Below are 22,435 nucleotides of genomic sequence, written 5' to 3' on the forward strand. Positions count from 1 at the left end.
ACGTTCACAACACCCACTCCACGTATAATGTCCATCATTACTAAATACTAAGCAATACTAAACATATAACGATGCATGTGTTTTCCAACCCACCCCAAAATACATAACTTGCATTTGAAATGGTATATGGTGTATACACGAAAAATGAGTATTTGTACTGTACGTTTTTCAAGCAGTGGTATCATTCAAATAATGCGTACATAAATATTGGCTGAAGGATTTGCGAAAATTACATTTATGAAATGGCTCTTAATACAGAAGAGAAGGTCGAGATCATTTCATCACATATTTATACAAGACTGTGCACGTGCTAGAGGCTGAATCAAAATATTGTCTCGAGTTTCAAAATAGAAATCTTGTTCTCTAAGAATAGTTCTACTTTAAGCAGAGTACCATGTGCCAAAAAAAAGTACATATTTTGGAAATGGAAAAATAATTTCGCTTTCAGGGGAAAAAAATAGTTCCAATTGTTTTCATGTAGTGTTGTTTATCAAAAACTGAAGGCCGAATTCAGAGTTCAGGGAACGCTGTGTGCTTGTTATTTCAAAAGTTATTCTCATTGTTAGGAGAGAACATCAAATCAGACAGGCTGGCAAAAAATTGGTCTACAACAGTAGGTGAAAGTTCGAATAAGTTCGAAAAAGCTGAAATAGTGCAAATGTGAGAATCATTGCCATCCTCGATGTCTGGATCAGCAATGCTCACAGAAGGTTGTACCTGTGTGTCGCTTTCATCTCGTACCTCACCGCCACCTAATCGTAATGGTGAGGTCTCAACGAGTGCCGTCATCAGAATAGGTAGTCGCTGGGGACAAACACGTTGCATGAGCCGTTACCGAACCAAGCAAAGTATCGATATCCATAGGTACTGCTGATGGTAGTGTAAGACAGACATCCAACACGCATTCTTCTCCGCATAGCAGGCATCGAAGCACAGGTAAGATGCAATCTTGCCAGATTGGTCTGAATGAAAAAAACCAGGTAGTATTCAGATCTCTTAGCTTCGCCAAGCCGAGGACCTTAGTAATCCTTTCTCGGTATCTCATCGCTAGGATCGTTTCTTCCATTGTTGCCTGGGTTTTGTCTGTGACTTGCCATATCGGAGCAGAAGGAACAAAAATAAAATTCCTGCTACGAGTCCCAAAAGAAGAGGCAGGCCGCCGAACACAGAGTGCACGAAATTCGGGAAGATGTTCAGGACTGCTTCAAAGGGTGCTAATAGTCCCGAAAAAATTGTCTTAAATACATGTGCGATGCCACTGGTATCAGACATGTTTAAGATTTGACCTAACATTTATACGAAATGCACGGGGCAATTTGTCGATAATAGTGTATCTCTGCCGCTGTCCTTGCAACTTGCAGATCATACGTCTCTTTGGACGAGGTTAAAGGCACAGTTGTCTCTAAAAGAATAGACTTCATTCTGCTTAAAGTATCAATTTGAATAGAAGAGATATTCAGAGAAGGCCATATTGCTGCCTCCATGTCTTGTTTGCTGTTTGGATACAATACTTGCATACAGCAAATGACCCTGGAAGTAACGCTCACGAGATAGGCTATTCCTGGCACCATGCCACAACAGCTGTGGTCACTTATTATAACGTAGCTGCCGTTGGAAAGCTGTCTGAAAAAAGGCTATATCTGTGTTGCAGGGGTGCCGTGCAGGTGACATGAAAGGTTGTTTGATGAACCTTCGCAGGCTCCATGCAAGTTAATACCTTGACACAGAAGTGTACCGCTTAGTGAATTTTTACAGTTGTTACCACTAAGAAATACTTCTTTTTTTCCTTCACTATAACATTTATGTGTATAAGGTAATTTCCAGGTTGACTTGATGTATTCTTTACCCAACCTTTCTTACAGGCCTGCTGGTATATACTTTTGGCAGTATTGAAACTGAAAAGTCGTTATCGGAATTGTGATTGTACCATGTATTATCCATTCAATGACAGGTCGTTCTGACATTGTTAATGGTAATTTCTTCTAGTTTTTCACTGCTCAGTATCGTATAGTCTGCTCCTTTTTGTGCCAAAGAGATTTGTTTATCTGTAAGGTTAAAGATAGAAAATAATGACGTTTTGTTGATTAGACGCCATGGCACGTAGCCTGAACGCAGATTTTGCAACGTCCAGCCTAACTGTACAATAGAACGTAATTGGGACTGGCCATGTTGTAATATTAGCATATCCTGTTCTATTATATCAATAGCAGATGATACAATGCTGTCCAGTTAATAAATTCTGGAGGACAGAGTCGTTAACCCATTTTCAACTACAGACAGTGATTTTTCCAAATTAATACGATCAATTTCTCATATTTTTTCAGCAGTTTCAATTTGCATTACTTTCCAAGCCTCGTTGTAAGCTGCGTATATACCGGCATATATGAAATGTTTTTGACGCTGTTTGCGAGGTCCCAATATGAAATCTCGCAAGTCAGCACCTTCTTTAAGTAAAGTCAAGTGTTGCTTAATTTCCTGCAGTGTAGATTTCTGTAGCCATTCGAGCCATAGTTTTCCTACACTGTATGTTGTAACTATGCCTGGATGTTGTCTCTGGGAATATCTTGGGTCTGGCCTTGTCTGTTTGTATCCCTTTGTTTTGTTCAGGAATCTATTTTGACAGATATTAGTGTCTGTGGGCGAGATCAACCATTTTTTCCAATCAGGATTTGTTCTGTTTTGGTGTAAAATATGGGATACGTCTATCTCCACATACTGTAGTGCTATTACTATCAGGTATGGGCTTTGGAATAGACGGTTTGTTTAAGTCTTTTATCTTGGCTGAGCCAAGACAGGTTGTTTGTTGAATGGTGTCATTCAGGAATATTATCTGTTCTGGGTTCATGCAGGCTCTAAATAATGATTCTAGACCTTGTACCTGCCAGTCTTTTGTACCCCAGATGGTTTTTGTCTCAATGTTGTTTTTCCAAAATTCAAAACCAAATGTAGACCTTTTTTCATAAAAAAATTCAGAATAAATCAATTTAGTATTTGTCAACATGTTTTTCATTCCTGTTTTATTTAACATTTTGAAATACAACGTTTCTGGATCAGTGTTGTTAAACCCTGAAAAGTATGGAAATTTCTCATAAAATATTTTTGAACTGCCTTTTGGTGGTGTTGGACAATGTTTCCATTGATTATAACTAAAAATATTTCTGCGATTAGAAGATTTATGCAAATAGTGATGATCATAATGATTAAGACAGTACATTTCTTCATAATTTGATGAACCTTGTAAATAATCATATTCTGTAAATGTTGCTGACATTTCTAAATCTGACATCATATTATTAATATTTTCAAAGTCCCAATCATCAGAGAAAGTACTAGGTGATACAAAGTCACTTAATGATACCTTGAACTGGTGTGGATATTTCAAGAGTTCGACCGGGCCATAGATTTCGTAATCAGTAGCGTCCCATGCTACACCACCAGGTATAGGAATGGCTGTGATGTTCACTGACGATGGTTCTCTTTTTTCAATGTGAGAGGATCTGTGAGGCTTTAGGACCAAGTTGATGTTCTGACTTGCTGTGTCCATTGTACTATATTTTCCATCAATGAATTTTCCCAAAATTAAGACCAAAATGAGCCAGAGTAGGAGGAAAAGTACACCTAACACAATCCATAATTCAATCCATGGTGAAATCAGGTATGTTTCTTTGAGTTGATGAAATATTTCAGTCATTTTTTCTTTGAAAGTTTTGGTTGCTGGCATTTCTTCATGTTCACTTGGATCATAAGAAAAGTCATCGAAATTGATGAAGTAGCCAGATGCAGTTCTGTCAATTGTTGGAATTGCTTCCGGATTTTCATTTATCTGTGGATATGTATGTTCAGAGGCTACATCATTGTAGATTGATATTTCTTGATGAACTGTTGCAATTTGGGTTTCAAGAGGCACAAGTTCCATGGCTTTGTTGCATAGTCCTTTTTTATTCACTGCAGGTTTATCAAATGTGATTAGTCTTTCAGTTTGAACCTCTTGTATTGTAGCAAGGTTTGATCTTCTGCTACTTCTTGGGAGTCCACTGGGCCTACTACTTATTATTGGCCACATGATTGTGGTTTTACCAGGTCGATTGATACAACTCTGTTCTCCTTTTTACCAGCATGGGGCAGTAGTACTACTGATCTTGTTCCGCTGACAGCTAAGACAGGTACTGCTTTTCTGTAAGAAGGCCCAAATTCCTTCTTCACCGCGATCTTTTCTCTGACCTGATCCCCAATCTTTGGAATCCAGACAGGTCTTGCTGGGACAGGTGGTTTTTCTTCAGTGGCCGTTGGCTTTAGCTTTATGTTACTTAGACTTCTTCTTGTTTCATTCAAGTCCTGTAAAACAGCCAAACGATCTTTGATATCAAAGGTTTTTTGTTTCACCACTGAAGTCTGACGATCAAGGTCATGAATGATCATTCTGGTACCAAACAAAAGTTCGTATGGAGTGATACCTCCTAGAGAATTTCTTGGCAGATTATTTAGACTACGTTGGACACTTGTTAGATGTTTGACCCACCCGTCACCCGAACCTAATACCCTCGCTGTTATAGATTGCTTTATGTCACATTTTTTTCTCTCCACTACTGCATTTCCCTCGGGATGGAATGGACTAGAGTACCGCGATGCCATGCCCATGCTGGTCATGGCCTCCTTGTAAGCTCGAGAACTAAACGCAGGACCCAGGTCAGAATGTAGCATGCCAATTGCGTATGTGCCGATAAAGACTCGCAAATCTTTTATAACAGTTCTGCGTCAGCCGAGCGCTGGGGCCACATCTAAATGAATCTTGTGCAGGAATCCACTGCGACCATGATATATTTATAGTTGCCATCCCTTTGTAAGGGACCACAGTGGTCCAGGTAAACACATGCTAATGGTTTATCTGAGATTAGAAGGGGCGTTTGTACTGGTCGTTTCACTGTTGATACTTTCATTCTTTGGCATATTTCACATTCTAGAACATAGTTTCTAGTCTGTTTTCTCATGCGTGGCCACCAATATCTCGGTTTTAATAATGATACTGTGGCGGAAACACCAGCATGTGCAGAAGCGAGCCCTTCATGTGCCGCTAAAATTAGTCCTAACCTGTGTTCCATGTTTGGAATTGCTCTATCCCCCACTCCAGGGATTTGAGCAAAAGGAACATTATTCGCATCAGTTTTGTATGAGTACTTTACTGGAAAGCCTTTCGGGAGTGTCTTACCGCTGTCTTCCCTGCAACGTGAACGCCATCACGTTGATGACTCAGTGTATGTATCACGTCAGTCTTTTGTAGTTCTTTCTGTAAAAGAACTACCTGTTCCCAAAGCATTTTATGCTTGATTGTGCCACCTTTTGCATCTTTGAAGCCGTTTTGAACCCAGTTCTGCAAGTATTCATTGTAAGACTGAACGCAGTAATATGAATCGCACACTATTTGTGTGGGGAATTCGCGATCGGTATTTTCAAGCGCCATCTTAAAAGCCTGTAGTTCAGCTCGCTGAGCTGTACAGTCTCCGAGTGCTTGTGTTTTTGTGACCAGTGGTCTAAATTTTCCTTCGTGCCAGCGACCTTTAACAAACGCGCACGCAGCACTATAGGCTTGTTTACCCCCAACTGCGGGTTGTGCTGAACCGTCTGTATATATTATACAGCCGTAATGTTTGAGAGGCAGGATTTCGGTCGGCAGAGGACATTCATATTCGTATTAGAGGAATTCCTGTGTTTTTAAGTTAGGATCGAATTCATATACTACGTCTGATGCAGCAAGAGAATTAACCCATTGTATCCATCTCGGATGTAAAGCTTTTGCATTCGGAATGCTTGCTCTTGTTACCGCTTCTAGGGCAGGTACCAGTGTAACGATTATTATACGTTTACCTTGTGCGAGGGCTCTTTCTTTTGCTACAGCAGTTTGAACCGCAGTCAGAATTTTTTCAGTAGAACTGAATTTCATTTCAGCTTGTGTGTACAAGTGTGATTTATAAGCTATTGTTACTGTTTCTCCCTCATTAGAGGTCAGGTATGTGAATCTGCATCTTCCTGGGATGACTCTGATTACAAGGTTTTGTTCGTTTGCGCGTGTTTGCAGTTTTGTTTTAGTTAACATGTCTGTTTGTAATGAACGTAAAATTTCTGTGTGTTTCTAAGTCCAATTGATTGGTTTGAAATTAGGTTTTATTAATTCGTAGAGAGGTTTAACCCTCTCTGCATAATTTAGAATGTATGTTCTTACGAAATTCAGGAAACCTAGAATTGATTGTAATTTTTTCAGCGTTTTTGGAGCTTGGAGTACTGCACACTTCTCTAAGAAGTTGTCTGCTAGGCTTTTGCCTTCACTTGATAATTCATATCCCAAAAATAGGACAGTGAGGTGGGCAATTCGTGACTTTTTAAAGCTGAATTTGTACCCTTCAGCTGCGAACCCAAGTATAATGGTGTTAACTCTTTTCAAGTGTGTCTCCAGGTCGTCGTCTGTAAGATAGATGTCATCGACATAAGATAATGCCTCATCATCATACATTTGTAGTAATTCTGTTACCCTTGCTGAGAATAATCCTGGGCTGTTCTTGAATCCCTGTGGGAGTCGACAGAATTGTTTTGTGCCCCAATTGTTGAGAAAGCGGTCAAATACCTACTTTCAGGTGCAATGTTTTGACAAAAGAAACCATTTGAGATATCTAATGTTGTTTTATATTTTTTGTGCACAATGTTATTCATTAGTGCTGCACTGTGTGAGTTTTGTACTGCAAATGTTTTGCAGCATGAGTTTAGGTGTCTGTAGTCCAAAACTAGACGATATGAATCGTCTGGCTTGGAGACAGGAAACAAAGGATTGTTCATTTGTGAAGTGCATGTTTCAATCACCCCCTGATATTCAAGTTGATCTAAGATCTCCCTGACTTGTTTTTTTAGCTTCTTGCTTAACAGGATACTGCCTTTGTGCAGTCGGTTGATTTTTTTAACTGAATTTTATGGTGTGGAGAATCCTCATCCCATCCTACATGATTTTTATATAATGCAGGGGCTTGGGCACTGCCCATTTTCTTGCAAATGTGTATTTTTTATGAATTGGAATTTGATTTGAGAAGGCAGGCATAATCATTTCTTCGCCATGTGGGCACTCCCTGACAAACTCTTGGGGCCAGTCTTTTTCTGCTAGAAGGATATCATAGCCTTTCGAAAGGTTATCCCAAAAGAGACCCTTTATTTTCCTAGTTTTATTCCCCTCTATACATAATGTCATTTCATATAATTTATGGGGTACGCTCACTCTGGTGTCTGCAGTTTCCACTTGATTGTATTCATTTGTGTCCATTGTCTGCAGAAGATTCATCAGGATCTTGCAAGCTGTGGTCACTTCTGCTGCACTGTCTAGCATTGTCTGGGCCCATTCTCCGTTTTTCAGTTGTGTCCTCAGAATCCTTGGCATGTTTTATTTTAATACTAGAATTTTTTACTTTGATGAGCAGGTTCCTTGTCTTTGGACTTGACGTGCTCTTCCTTGTGTTCTGACCGTCCTCTTCTTTCCGATTTGTGTGAGGAAGTCTGAAAAGATCGAGAGGGACGTGTATCATTATCTTGATATCTGTCAGGTTTTCGTAATTTATCCCTATCTCTAAGGTTGTATCTTTTCTCAGAGGGCTCCCTGTGGGGAGACTTGCCTTCTCGTTCTGGAGATCTATCTCTCCGTTGAGGAGACCTTCCTCTGGACTGAAACTGTTTTTCTCTGGGAGTAGTTTGTTTATTACCCTCCCACCTCTTTTTTAGAGTATTGAGATTATTCTTGATAAATGTTTTTTCAGGATTTTCAGTTAGTTGGGGTTTTAGTGGTTTCCCACCCAAACTATCTCTACCTAATTCTTCATAGGATTTTTCTATGATTCTGGCAAGTTCAAAAGGTTGTTCCGCTATATCTGTTTCTTTCAATTTCTGGTGTCAGGTTGTACCGTTAATTGTCAATTGAACTAATTCTCTATATGCCTTTGTTAATTCTTTTAGTTTAGCTAAAAGTTCTTTGCTTAACTTGTTTCCAATGTCGGGATGTGGTGTGTAGCTGGCTAGAACCGGCCATGTGGCTCCTGGTCTACCTAGTGGACCGAGCCTGGTAATGTGATTTTGATGTTTTAGGGCGCCATTAAACCAGAGCAGGTGCTCTTGGTATATTAGTGGAATTTCAACATCCTCGAAAGGGGCGTATTCCGTTGGAGATTCCTCTATTTTGTAATAGTGGAAATCGTGTGTTGTTGGATTTGCTTCAGGAAAATGTATCCATGAATAGAATACCTCTGTCTGACGATATTCATGGGCCTCTACCACAAATATGACTGTACCACCTCTTGATGATAGTCCGTTTTCTATAAGTTTAATAGTCATAGTTTTTCTTATGTTTACCGGAATGATTATAACATTCGGGTCTTCATTTTGGAGACGTGTGTCATCCGCTAGAAGTTGAGCTGCTATTCTAGCTCTCTCCCCTTCATCGTCACTTTCCACCATTTTACTGACAAAGTTTTTGTTGCAGAGCAAGTTTCAAGGAAACAAAGATTAGGTGCACAATATTTTGGAACACTGTATCCTTCAACGTTGACTAAACCAAAAACTAATACGTAGGAATCTCTTCCTACTAAGTTCTGGCGGATATTAACCTTTTACCCACTCCAGACGTCTATTGGAGTTTTTACGGGAAAAAGGGGTCTGTGTGAAAAGCACGACTGAGTTACTCTAGTATTTAGCGTTAGATTATCGCCTTACCAAACGTTGGGCGCCATGTAGTGTAGTTCCTATATTCCCCATATGCTCTGCGCATTGGAATAACATAAACGATAGTTTAGACGTAGGCCTGAGGTCGTCTAGGTCTCTACTGAATATGTTAGACTTAATTAGGTATGCCAGCTAGCTCAGAGGTCACTAGAAACTTTCTCGAGTGAACAGGAAGGAGTTAACTTTCCTGAATAGACAAGAAGGGATTAGTTTCTGACAACCGCATACACATGACAACTTTGCTCCCCCCAGAAAAAAGAGTATATATCCAGAGTCGTGGAAAACAATAGACAACTATTTCACTCAGTCAATCGTGCATGCTTAGTTTCACCAGGAGTGCAGAGAAATAGAGACGGGCGTTTTCAATAAGTTATTTATTGAGCAGTCCTCTTTCTCGTGCAAGAGAAGTGAATTGCCACAATTGCAATACTTGTCATAAAGTAAAGTGCGTACAGTAAAAGATGTATTATGAAATAATACTGTAAAAGCATTTATATGGTTTCTAAGCCATAAGATACTTAAAACGGATAAAATATATACATACATAAAATCATTGACTAAACGTACTCAACTGGTGCTTCTAAGATACGCCTACCCCGGTGTACCTAACCTAAGCCTAGTACGTGGGAAGGAGTACGTGACCTGCAGTTTAAGTTAAGATAGTTTTGCCAAGAATCTGAATCAAGAATTCTCTGAGGATTTAATCAGCTCCGTACCTTGGTTATAGAATTAAGGAGGTCTTGTATCTCTTTCTCAGGACTCGATCTCCCAGCAACCCGCCAGGGTGACTGGAAACACTGGAGCTGGATTTCTCGGCAGGAGAAAAGACAGCGTCTCTCTCAGTGCGTCAATGGGAGGGTCGGCTTCCTTCGGCTCTCGTTACAGATGGGCTTCGGGTAAGTAGATAGCCGATCTGCTCCAAACCACCGTGTGTCTGCTTAAGGCAAACGCTGGTATATTTATACCTGGAAGGTGCCGAGTTTGACGAAAGGTTGGACATAAGACGTCACTAAGAACTTACAGTTCTTTCAGGACTCAAGTAGTTCTTGGACAAATCGAAACAAAAGCAGGGGGGATTTTCCGGGCTGCTGGAGGCTTGGTTTGTTTAAAGAACGCGTTGTACTTTCTAGGAGTCTAAGGGAGTAGCCTTGCCGTATTTGGACTGCATTGGCTATGACTAAATATGGATATGATTCTTATGCCTTTATAAGGACAAGATTTGTTATATCCACATAAGGGCAGCAGCAGGGGATGGTCCTCCACCCGAACCTGTCCAGCATCCATCTCCCATCTCCCAAGTCGTTCTTGTGGCTCCGGACTGGGCATGAAGAGTCTCGTATCCTGAGCTCTTGAACATAGCCCTCGATCCTCCGATCAGAATGCCCCCTCAGGAGGATCTTCTGTCGCAGCAGCAGGGGATGGTCCTCCACCTGAACCTGTCCAGCCTCCATCTCCTGACATGGAGATTGAGCGGCGACAGTTGACAACCTTCCTCCTGAAGTCTAATGTTATATTGGCAGCCAGGCGTCCCTCTACTAAAACTATATGCCTGTAGTTGGAACAAATTTGTGGCATGGTGCGCAGCAAAGGCTGTGGATCCCCTTTTTGTCTCCCTTTCTGAGGTTCTCCTCTTCCTGCTTTTATTGGCCCAGCAGGGCTCTGCTCTGGGCACCCTCATTGACTATCTTTCGGCCATTCGGCCTTTCTTCGCCCTCCTGATCAGCCTTCTCTTTTCAATTCCCCTATTGTAAATCATTTCCTTAAGGGCATTACTCACCTGTTTCCTCCTATTCCTTTCGTAATGCCCAAGAGGGACTTGAACCTTGTTTTGACTTACCTTATGTGCGCTACTTTCGAGCTGCTACAAAATTGTCCTCTTAGACTCTTGACCTTAAAAACTGCTTTTCTGGTTGCCATCACCTCTGCTCGCAGGGTGAGTGAGCTTCAGGCTCTTTCTTCTAAACCTCCTTTCCTTGCTGTTCATCCGGACAGGGTTGTACTTCGAACTAGACCTTATTTTCTTCTTAAAGTGGTTACCTCTTTCCATATAGGACAATCCATCACTTGCCCACCTTCTTCCCACCCCGTCATCCTTCTAAAGAAGAGGTGAGGCTCCACCATCTGGATCCAAAACGTGCGCTATCACTTTATCTGCATCACACAAAATAATTCTGGGTGGATGATCAGCTCTTTGTTGGCTATGCGGGCGCCAAGAACGGTCGAGCCATGCAAAAACGAACCATCTCTCGATGGGTCGTTCTTTGCATTAAAATGTGTTATTCCTTGGCGAAAAAGGAACCTCCAGTAGGGTTTAGCCCCCATTCCTCCAGAGCGACGGCAGCCACTACTGCTTAGGGATGTGTAGTCCCCCTCAGTGACATCTGCCAGGCAGCTACATGAGCATCATTGCACACGTTCACTAAACATTACTGCCTGGAGAGCCAAGTCCAGAAAGACCGCTTCTTTCGCCGTTCAGTTCTCCAGGACTTTCTGGTGTGAACTTGGTTCGCAGACCCACCTCCGGGGTGGTATTGCTGGGTTATCTATTCTAAGGTAAGGAATCTATAACTAATAGTCTCTTTCAGATGAACAAGTTACTTATCTTCGGTAACAATATATCTGTAAGAGACATATATTAGGTATAGATTCCTTACCGCCCCGCCCATCCTCCCCGTTCTGCGAACTGACTTCTAGTGTAAGGGACTCCCTTTCAGGGCCCTAGTTTTGTGCACCAGTGGTCAGTGTCTTACATGGATCTGCGCTTCTGGCTTGGAATGTTGTGTAAAGAACTGACGTCAGCGCGCAGGGCATCTAAGTAGATACCGCGACATAATTCCGGCAATCACTATGCCAACGACGAATGCAGAGTCGACCGACGCCACCTACCGAAGCGCAGGGGTACTGCTGAAGAAAAATTCTCCCGATCCAGTCTGACACCTGGGGTACTTCTAAGGTAAGAAATCTATAACTAATATATGTCTCTAATAGATATATAGTTACCGAAGGTAAGTAGCTTGTTCTACAGGAGCAGTCTTCTGAGTGGGACTGGATTACTTACTGATTCAAGTGGTTGCGCTTTGGAGTTGTTATTTTGTCTCTGATATCGATTATTTTCACAATAAAGAACTAAGAGAATGTTACATAGCTGTTGTAAGGGTGTAAACTCCACTTGCTTCGTTGTGGGGATGCACGTCGTTTTACTACTTTGAACAATTCTCTCGATGAATTTGAGGCTTTAGCAATCTGATGAATAAAATAGCCATATTTTGCCTGGCAAATCTCAAATCAGTGGGTGAATAGGGCTCTCTTATAGAGTTCTCCTGTATCAACAGTATAAAAGTGATGCCAGCATTGTTCTACATGCTTTGTACAGAGTTTAAACATAGCAAGATAGGATCAGATCCAACTGAGTTTTTTTGTTTTTTTTTACAAACTGCTTTTTAATTGGCATTTCACATGATATTGTGATAGTTTAGTACATATGGCAAAAATTCTACTCGGCACTGAGCAATCATTATATATTTATATGGATAGTTTGACCTATATATTGTTACATCTGTAGGAAGTAATTCCCCATGTGGTACCCAACATATATTCTTGTCTTGAGCACTTTACAATTGTTTTTGAAATGTACTTAAATCCAGACTGCACGCTAGTCCATTAAAGCCATTTCAAATATCATTCCCTGGGTTGCTTAAGTTCCGCTGTAAACTGAGCTGGATTTGGGTCAAGGTATGGACTCGTAGGAATTGTGTCTCTATTGTAGTGTTGGTGGGGCTATGCCATTTAAAGAGGAGACTGATTAACAGAAAAAGTGGTCCTTATGGGGTAAGTATTACCTTAGACTTCCGCTGCAATAGTAATACAAATAAACTGCACTGTAACTTCCTTAATGATGCAATAGATGCATTTATTTTACTAATTGCGTTAATAAGAAGCAAAAATATTTCATCATGACATAATAAATTTTTTGCTTTTGTCAAAACACACATGGTGCTCCTATAAAGTGGCGGCGAAGTGAAGGTGACTATAGTGATTAGAAAGTGCACTTGTGCTATATACAAAAAATGTATACATGTGACTGATTGGGAAATAATGGTGTTATATATGGCACTCAAAAGTGTGAGTGACATCAAACCTCAATCAGAATATAAAATCAGTCCACATATTTGTCGATGTTTCAACCCATTAGTACAGTTATTTACAATGGGGTCGTCATCAGGATAGGATAAGAGCCGGACGATATGGACATAAAACCACAATCATGAGGTGTGCGAGCGTAGGTGCATGGGAAATCCTCAGCCAACCCTGGACAAATCACAGGATATGATTTATGAGAGTGCCAGCCAGAATCCGTGTTTTGAACCTGCACACCAAGATTAAACACCTCATAAGGGAGTTTGAGACGCGCTGTGTGACAGTACCAAGAACCACTTTTCTATGACTTGTTAGCAAAGACTTGCCTCCCGATAAGTGGGTTGTGTTTAGAAGATAGCTCGCCAGCCGGAATCAATCTTTCATCAAGCAGTCAGTGCACTATCTGCCAAACACAACCCACTCATCGAGAGGCAAGTCTTCGTGTACAAGTCATAAAAACATGGATCGACTTTCACACAGCGTGTCCTGTATCTCCATTTTTAGGTGTGCCCAGGGTTGGCTTAGGTTTTCCCATGCACCAACGCTCTCGCACCTAATGATTGTGGGTTTCTGCCCATATCCTCTGGTGTCTCCTCTTCTTATTCTGCCCTGATGATGACTCCGTTCTTAATAACTGTAATAAGGGGTCGAACTTCGACAAATATGTGGACTGATTTTATATTCTGATTGATGATTTCTGTCGCTCATACTTTGAGAAAATATGGTATTGTATATGGCACTCACTCAAATGTATACATATTTTTGAATATAGCAGAAGCGCACTTTTTATTCCCCTTTACTGCGCCATCACTTTATAGGAGCTCCGTGTGTTGTTTTGACAAATGCTAAATATTTTATGTTTGTCATGAAACATTTGTGCTTATGAACGCAAGTGGCAAAATGAATGCATTTATAGCACCATTAAGGAAGTTTCAGTGAAGTCTATTTGAATTACTATTGCCGTGGAAGTCTAGAGTTATACCCCCCAATAAAGACCACCTTTTCTGTTATTCAATATTTGACCCAAGTCCTTGGGTTATTGGGTTGTCGGCTTCTGTCTTTAATATTTAAAGAGGAGAGGCGGCGGGGGACGGTACGAAAGATGGGAGACTCCCAGGGAAAGCAAGTTCCGCTGTCACGGAAGGAATATATCCTTAATGTATGGGAGGCCACGGACCTGAATGAACTTGAACTACAGTGGGCGGCGCTGGGTTTCCTACTTGCCAAACGCTCAATAGCTATGAAATGGGGCTCTACTGAAAGACCACTGGTGGTTGGTTGGTTGGCGGAGATGGATCGCTGTATGCTCGCTGAAAAAACTGTATATAAACTTAGAGGCTGCCCTGCAAAGTGGGATAAGAAATGGGGACACTGGAACAAATACCGGGGTGAATTATGTGACTCTCCGACGTTGGAATTAGCCATGAGTAGAGATGGACCCATAGCTCGAATTGTGCACTGATGTACCAATATACCTGTTTTATATCTTGCTTTTATTATGTTATTCTAAATGAGACTGATGTATTGACTCTTTTTTTTCTTTTCAATAAACTTTTATGTTAAAGAGGAGAGGCGGCCAAGGGAATGAAAGAATTTCTATCCTTCATGAGTAGCAAAGTTAAGGCGAGTGAGCCCTGCTGTGAACATTCTGTGAATTACACTAGTGGAGTCCGTGTAGCATAGCCGAGCACGTGGCATGTAGTAGTCTCATGGTTGCTCTTAATCAGGCTCGCAGCGCCACCTCTGCAAGCTGGATTGAATGTAGATATCACTCTTCTACCTTTCAGAGAAGAAAGATGCTGGCTCTGGCAATTGGGAATTTCCTCAGTCCCCTGGCCTCCTCATTGTGAAGCACTGTGTTCTCACTTTCTGCAAATTTCACAACAGTCATGTTCCACTTCTGATGGGAGGACCCACACTGGAGCCATCACCATGCATTGGGAGACATTTGGCCAATGTTAGTAAGTGAGCCACAAAATTCCCTTGGCCTATTATATTTTTGAAGTTGGAGGAAACGCATAGAGTGCATTTCTCGATCGTTGTGTTGCACCGCTTCTGATAGAGAATTCTAGCCACAGATTCATCACCTTGTGAATTTCTACTAGATGCCAGAATGGATCCAGAAGCCATTGTAGACATAGGTTGTTTTTTTTTTGCAGAGTTTTATATAGCGCGAACTAGAACCGAATCGAATCAGTTATCAGAGCGCTTTACATAGCACCAGTTACGTTACATGAGGACACACTTTCTTTTTTTTTTTTTTTTTTTTTTTAGGCACGGGGAGATTAAGTGATTTGCCCAGAATCACAGGGGTTTTTTGGTGTCGTTACCGAGACTCGAACCCAGATCCCCAGGTCCGACGTCGAGCGCCTTAGCCGTTAGGTCAACCCCTCTAGTTGACAGGAGGCATTGAGCAGCTCTGTATCTCGTCTGTCCCACCACAACAAAAACATTTTCTGGATCCAGTCTGACCCCTGGGGAAAATTCAAAAGGTGAAACATCGGCGGCTAAAAGTTTCTGTCACGTGCCTGGGATACTGTATCTGTGCCAACTCCACGCACTGACGTCCGTTTCTTTCTAATCTCTGTCTGCTCCAACGGACATGGGGACATTGAAATCAGAAAAAGGCTTTAATCAGACTTTCATATTGGGATCTTTTTAATGAACTGTACAAGTCAATGCCAAAGAATGGAGACGAGGGTGGGTTGGTGAGGAATCCACGGTTAGTTTCTTCCAGAAAAGAAGTTATTGAAGGTAAGTAACTTTTTCTTCTGATATAGGCATCTTGCTACAGATTCCTCCCCTTTGTGAATAGATGCAAAAGCAGTACACCTCCCTGGTAGTGGGTTTGTGGAATGGCTCAAACCAAGAAACCCTTTAGGACTGATCGGGCGAAATGCCCATCCCACTGGACTTGGCTATCCATGCAGAAATGATTCATGAATGTGTGGTGAGACGCCCACACCACAGCCTGATAAATGTCCAGAACTGGTATATAGCACACAAGTGCATTGGTGGCAGCCTTTGTGCTGGTAGGACGAGCATGTCTGATTTCATTGGTCTGCTTCTTGTCTAGTTCATAGGAGATCTAATGCACAGAACATTCCATCTGGAGATGGTCCTCTATTTCACTGCTTTCCCTGTCTTAGCCACACAGAAATCTATGAAAAGTTGGTCTTGTTGGTACTCCCTGTTTCAGATTATGTAGAACCTAAGCACCCTCTTGGGGTTGAGAAGATTAAGCTGTTCTTCCATGCTTGGAGGGATGAGGCAGAGCATAAAAAGGGATCAATCCAGATCTAATTGTGACTGGAACATCTTTGATCCAGTTCCACTCCTGAAATTACATTCGGGACCTATAAAGGTGCTATTCCCGTGCGCTTACATCAGGTTTTCTTTCCACGCACATCCGGAGTTTCCGTCATATCTCAGATTGCTTTTTGTCAGCTATTTCTACAAACAGGTAAGCATAAGGAATATAGGAAGTCGAAGAGGAGTTCTGCTCCTTCCTTCCTGCCTGTCCCACTCCCCTAACTGGGTGAAGTCAACTGTTTCCTGCGCAACCCGGATTTCCAAGGCCTTCACCCATGCTGAACCCAATCAAAGACTTTAACTCAGCCATGCTCTGGCTGTTTCGTTCTTTGCCAACTCCCTCTGGTGCACCTTCAGGCCCCACGGAGAGATCTGCCACCTGGATTACCGCAGATGGGTTCGCCTTTGGCGCTAATAGGGCCCGGTATACCACTTCTGCTGCTTTACCAATGCTGCCCTTGGTGCCCTTGCCCAACCCAGACCTTGGCAGGTCGACGCAGACTTTGCAACCCAAAGAGGTGGCCCTGATTATCCTTTCTGATGCCAACTCAACACTGGTCTGAATTTGACAGTTGTCTGAACCAAATGTGACCGAGATTTATGCTTGCTCACACCTTACCACCTCTTTTACCATTCTCTTTATGGCACAGACTCCAACACCAACCCTGATCTCTGATGGGTTAGCTCAGCCCTATGCCCAATGACAATTGGTATGAGGACTTGCAAGATGCTAATGCCCTAGAAAATTCCCTGAATAAGTCATTTTCTTCTCTCCTGACACAGCCATGAAGGTATCTGTGCCTATGCTATGGCTATGTTTAAGGCAGCTGAGGTCCTTGATCTCTAGCCTCTCACTATGACAGTGAAAACCAACATCCTGATGGGAGACCTGCAGCCTGGCAATACTGCTTCTGAGCCTCTCCTCCCTTTTAATGAGGCCTTCACACATATCCTTCTAGGGGCTGGGGCTTGGGCTAAGACTTTTACCTGCCCTCCGGTTAACTGGCAAATTGCTAGACACCACCTGGCCTTTGTTATATCAGTCTTCTCCTGAGAGCCTTGTGGTGCAGTCCTCTACCAGCTGGACCAACCCCAATATTTCTCCTACCAATCACCCTGACAGCGAATCAGTGAGCGGAGCCATTCGGTAAACATCTCTTCTCATACGGTAAACATCTCTTCTAATCTGCCGGTATGGCCCTATGGTCCCTTAATGCTTTCTACTTACTAGGCTGCTACACTCATGCTCTTGGGGGCACAAGTCCTGTGAGGTGTTCCTGAAGATCTTTGCCATGTTCTGTCGAAGACCATTCAGGATTGTTGTAATGCGGTTGAGTTCATTCTTTGTGGCTTGGACACCTCTGATTCCGTCAGACTGGCTGTAGGCACCAGTGTTGCCTTTCTTTGCAATGCGTGACTGTGATAAATTGGCGTCTTGGGCGAAGTCCAGTCCTCCCTGATGGACATGCTGTTTGATGTAACTTGCCTGTTTGGTACAATGCTGATTCTGATCTTGAACATTTTAAAGAGTTGGGCCACCTTGCTCTCTGGGCTTTTCCACCTAACATCACCAGCAGCACTTCCAACATTCCTTCTGTGGCTTTGGCCTTGGCATTTCCGATCGCCAGCTTATCCCACCTCATCAAGGAATTGAGTCGTTTTGTAGGACAGGCCATGGAACCCACCATGGCCAAAGTCAGCATACTGTTCAGTACCTCACCTGAAAAGCCCCTTTAGTGTACCCTTTCGGGTCAGAGTCACTCAGTGTCAGGCAGATTCGACTGATTCTATTTGGCAAGCGATCAAATAGGACAGGTGGGTCCTTCAAACCGTAGGTCACCTCTCATCTCTATTGCACCTTCCGCCGCATGACTGACAGCAGACCATCTCTCCATTTTGCGGCAGGAGGTGCAAGCCATTTTGGTTAAAGGGGCTATCGAGCGGGTGCTGGCACCAGAAAGAGGATGTGGTTGTTATTTCTGCTACTTTTTGGTGCCCAGGAAGGACGGGGGTCTTCAGCCTATTCTAGATCTGCTCTTTCTCAATTTCTTCCCCTTACAGGAAGTTCAAAATGCTCACCCGGGCCCAGTTTTCATCTGCCCTGGAGACTGGATGGTGGCGTTGGACCTGCAGGACCCATACACATTCCTATCCTGCCAGCTCATTGGTGCTACATGTGGATCGTGATGTGAGAGCAGCATTTTCAGTTTGCTGAGCTCCCCCTTGGTCTGACCAGCACCCATTGTATGTTCACGAAAATGATGGCAGTGGCATCACATCTTCAGGGGTCAAGGGTGCCAATCTTTCTCTACCTCGACAACTGACTATTGAAGGCGGATTCACCCCAGGCAGTCAACAACCTCCAGGTGGCAGCAAACCTCCTGTCTCTTTGGGGTTCACTGTAACCATGCCAAAGTCACACCTGACTCCTTTAGAGCCATTCTAGACACTGTTCATTTCTGTTTCTTTCCCCGGGGAAGAGAGTCCAGGACATTCCGATTACAATCCCAATCTCTCAGCCTTGATCTTGGATTTCAGTGAGGTCGATTCTGAGGCTGCTGGGACTGAAGGCCCCCTGCATTCTGTTGGTCGAGCCCACCAGGTGGCATATGCAGGCTGTATAATGGGATATGAAATCTTAGTGGGGTGGACCCAACATCAAGGGGACTTCTCCAACCATGTCCAAATCTCAAGAGGAGACGGCAAAAGATGTGCAATAGTGGCTACTGGACAGTGACTGGGTCAACTTAAGACCCCTCTTCCTTCCCCACACATTACTGACAGTGGTGACCAATGCATCGCTTCTGAGGTGGGCTGGCCACCTGGAAGAGGTGGAGATCAGAGGCCCCCATATCAGCCTTCTGGAGCTGAGGGTCATCCACTTTGCCCTGAAAGCCTTTCTGCCAGCAACAGGAGAGTCTGGTACAGGAGCTCGAGGACAACACCACCGCCATGTGGTACTGCAGCCAACAGGGCAGAGTGGCGATACGGACTGTGTGCCCTGGGCCTCTGGAAGTGGACGGACCGCCAAGGATTTTTCCTGGTGGTAAACCACCTGACCGGCTCTTTGAATGTTAGGGCAGACGAACTCTGCCATCGCTGACTGGCGGATCACAAATGGAAGCAACATCTGGATGTGGCACAAGGTCTCTTCCACGAATGGGGCGAACCTTGGCTCAATCTGCTTGCCATCTCTGAGAATGAGTAATGCCAGCACTTTTGTGCGTTTGAGTTTCAAGACTTCTCTCTCTGAGACTCGTTTTGCTTTGAGTGAAACTCTGGACTTCTGTATGCTTTTTCGCCTATACATTCCTGCCCTGAGTTCTCAAGATCAGGACAGGCCGCACCCAAGCCATCCTAGTGGTCCCTGATTGGGTACAGTGAGTATGATATCCAACACTCCTGGGCTTGAGCATCTGCCCTTTGATCAGATTTCCCCTCCAGGAGGATCTGCTGTCGCAGCAGAACAGCCAGGTTCACCACCCCAGCAGCGGATAGGTTCTACACCATAGCCTTCACAACCTCCACCTTCATGCATCCCTCAATAAAAGCGTATACACCAGTGAATGGGACAGATTTTTTGTTTGGTGTGGCACTCGCCATATTGACCCCCTACAGGCCAATCTGCCTGTTTTATTATTTGTTCTGTCTCTCGCCCTGCAAGTCCTTGCCCCGGACACAGTTAAAGGTTATCTTTCGGCACTCTCGGCCTTCTTAGGGTTGCCTGATTGGCTGTTGTGATCCTTTTTTGAAAGGACTGCAACACGTCTTGCCCTTGTTTCCTTTTGTGAATGCCCAAAGGAACCTCAATGTTTCCTTTACGTATCAAATGTGTACTCTATTCGAGACTCCATCTTCTTCCAAGACAAGCAGGTTCTACTATGCTTACCAGGACATCCTTAATCACAAAAGTTGTGACTGTTCCACATCAGCCAGTCCATCACTCTGCTGGTATTCTATGCTCCACCTCAGGTCTCTAAGGAGGAGGGGCACCATCGCGTGGACTCCAAGAGAGGTGTCAGCTTCAACATTGATCACACCAAAGAACACTGGGTGCACAATCAGCTCTTTATGGAGGTTGATTGAGGGAAAAAAGGCAACGCAAGAAGCGTACCATTTCACACTGGATCGTGCTCTGCATTAAGATCCGTTATGTGTCGAAGAAGCAGTCTCCAGAAGAACTCCATGCCAATCCCACCATGGCCAACGTTGCAACTGCTTTATTAGCATGCAGCATCTGTGTCCTAGATGTCTGCCAGGCAGTAACATGGATGTCGTGAAAGGAATGGAGCGGTGCACTCCCAGGGTACTGTGACGTTAATAATGAAGCTTGATCAGTTCCTTCGTAGATACCGTCTTTATTTAAACACATCCAAATGCATAGAACATACATCAGCCAATGCGTTTCATTCATAGAATGAACTTCGTCAGGGCTGGAAAGAAACATAAATAACATACAGAAGTGCTATGCAAGGTACACAGTGAACAACCACATTATAATACTGACAATTGGAACACATGACGCATACGACAAAGGGTGCTATGTACAAAGGTGGGACCGAGGGCCACACATGTGCAACATTGTATTTAAAAGACATTAAAAACAGTTATTGAAATCATGGCAGTGACCATAAAGGAAGAGTAATGATTCCAGTAGCTGATTTAAACTTTATAGCAAGAAAAATATATACACATAAGCTTATCTAGGACCTTGGGTGTATGTGCAGTGGGATAGAGAGATCTCTCATGTTCCTAGATAGTGTGAGCTGACTGGCTGCAGCAGTTGTGCATGATAAGTGTCTGTTCCTATAAAAGGTATAATAAGGGTTTCCTAAAGAGCGGGAGATGGGAACTGTGCACATGTAAATTCGATGTGTGCACCCTGCGGTAACAGGGTAATAGTGCCTAAAAATTAAACTAATGAACTTGAAGTGTCAGCATGGAACAGAATAATGTGCCAAAGGTTCTACTTATGCAATCTAAAACACAGCTGGTAAATGGTTGAAACCACGTCAGTGATAATGCGGTGGTACTCGCTATAAAAATCTCGAGTCATGAATCGTCCCTACGAAAAATATAAATGAAAAGCCTCACATTGTGTTTTGAGCTAGGTATAAGGGGAAAGGAGATATGTATATGCCTTTAAAAAAAGCTAACAATAATATGCTGAAGTATGGGAGCATGATGCAAAATGGATTTATTAAAAAACCCTAGGATTCCTATAAAACAGAGAAAAAATAACTGCATTTTGAACATATACATACCAAATATCTGGGGTGAAAGCGTCACTTGTAGTTAATTATAGCCCAGTGTACGTCATTCAGTAAGATCACCGATGTGCAACGTAGGCCTCCATGATAAAGACCAACTGTAGACAGCCTGAGGGTAAAAAGCAATAAACAGAAGGTCACAAATCGTCCTATGTCGGCCCGCAGTTGGAAATAACCGAACTAGTATCATGTTAACGGAGTGTAGGGTAAGCGAGGGAAAGCGAGACGGGTAATCTGTCCAATGGCGACAAGGTATGGGAAAGGGATTGTTGTGGGGGAAGGCAAACTTGGGGCGCGGCCTAGGCCACGGCAATCACAGGGTCGTAGCTGCCTTGAAAAGTAATTACGGTGTGGGAGACTACCCAGATAAATATAGCCAAAGGCAAAAAGAAAATATTACAAATAGTCATAATGAAAACGGGGAAAAGCGCATCAAAGGTAAGGTCTCTGTAGTGTGACTCCAAATATGTAAAACAATGAGGAGAGTAAGACTGGTCCGGGAGAGAGAGGGAGCAGGTTCAGGGGAATAAACACTGAGGGAGTAGCTCTGTGGAGCCCGGAGTATCCTGTGCTGCGAGGGAAAGCGAGACAGAATGGCCACAAACCGCGAAATACGGGCGGTTGTGGCCGCACTAAAAGCTATCAGTGAACAAGCATGATTGGGGGGGAAAAAGTAGTAAAAAGGAGAAGAGAAGAGACGGGGGAGGAAAGTGCTTAATTTGAGCAGGTGCTGTCAGGTGCTCAGCACCTGCACTTCTTTCACAGGGCCGGGGCTACAATTTCTGACCCTGCAGGTGGTGGTCTCAATTTTAATTGTTCAAATTGAAAATAAAAAGATTAGTATATATTGCATGTTGACTGGCTGGTAAATGTTCATAGACAGGCCAGCATACGCCTGTTTAGGCAGGCATGATTGTGTATCGTTAGTGATGATGTCATCTCGCCGATCAAAAATCCAAGAAGTTATCGGC

This window comes from Lissotriton helveticus, chromosome 3_1 (genome assembly GCF_964261635.1).
Source record: "Lissotriton helveticus chromosome 3_1, aLisHel1.1, whole genome shotgun sequence".
NCBI lineage: Eukaryota > Metazoa > Chordata > Amphibia > Caudata > Salamandridae > Lissotriton > Lissotriton helveticus.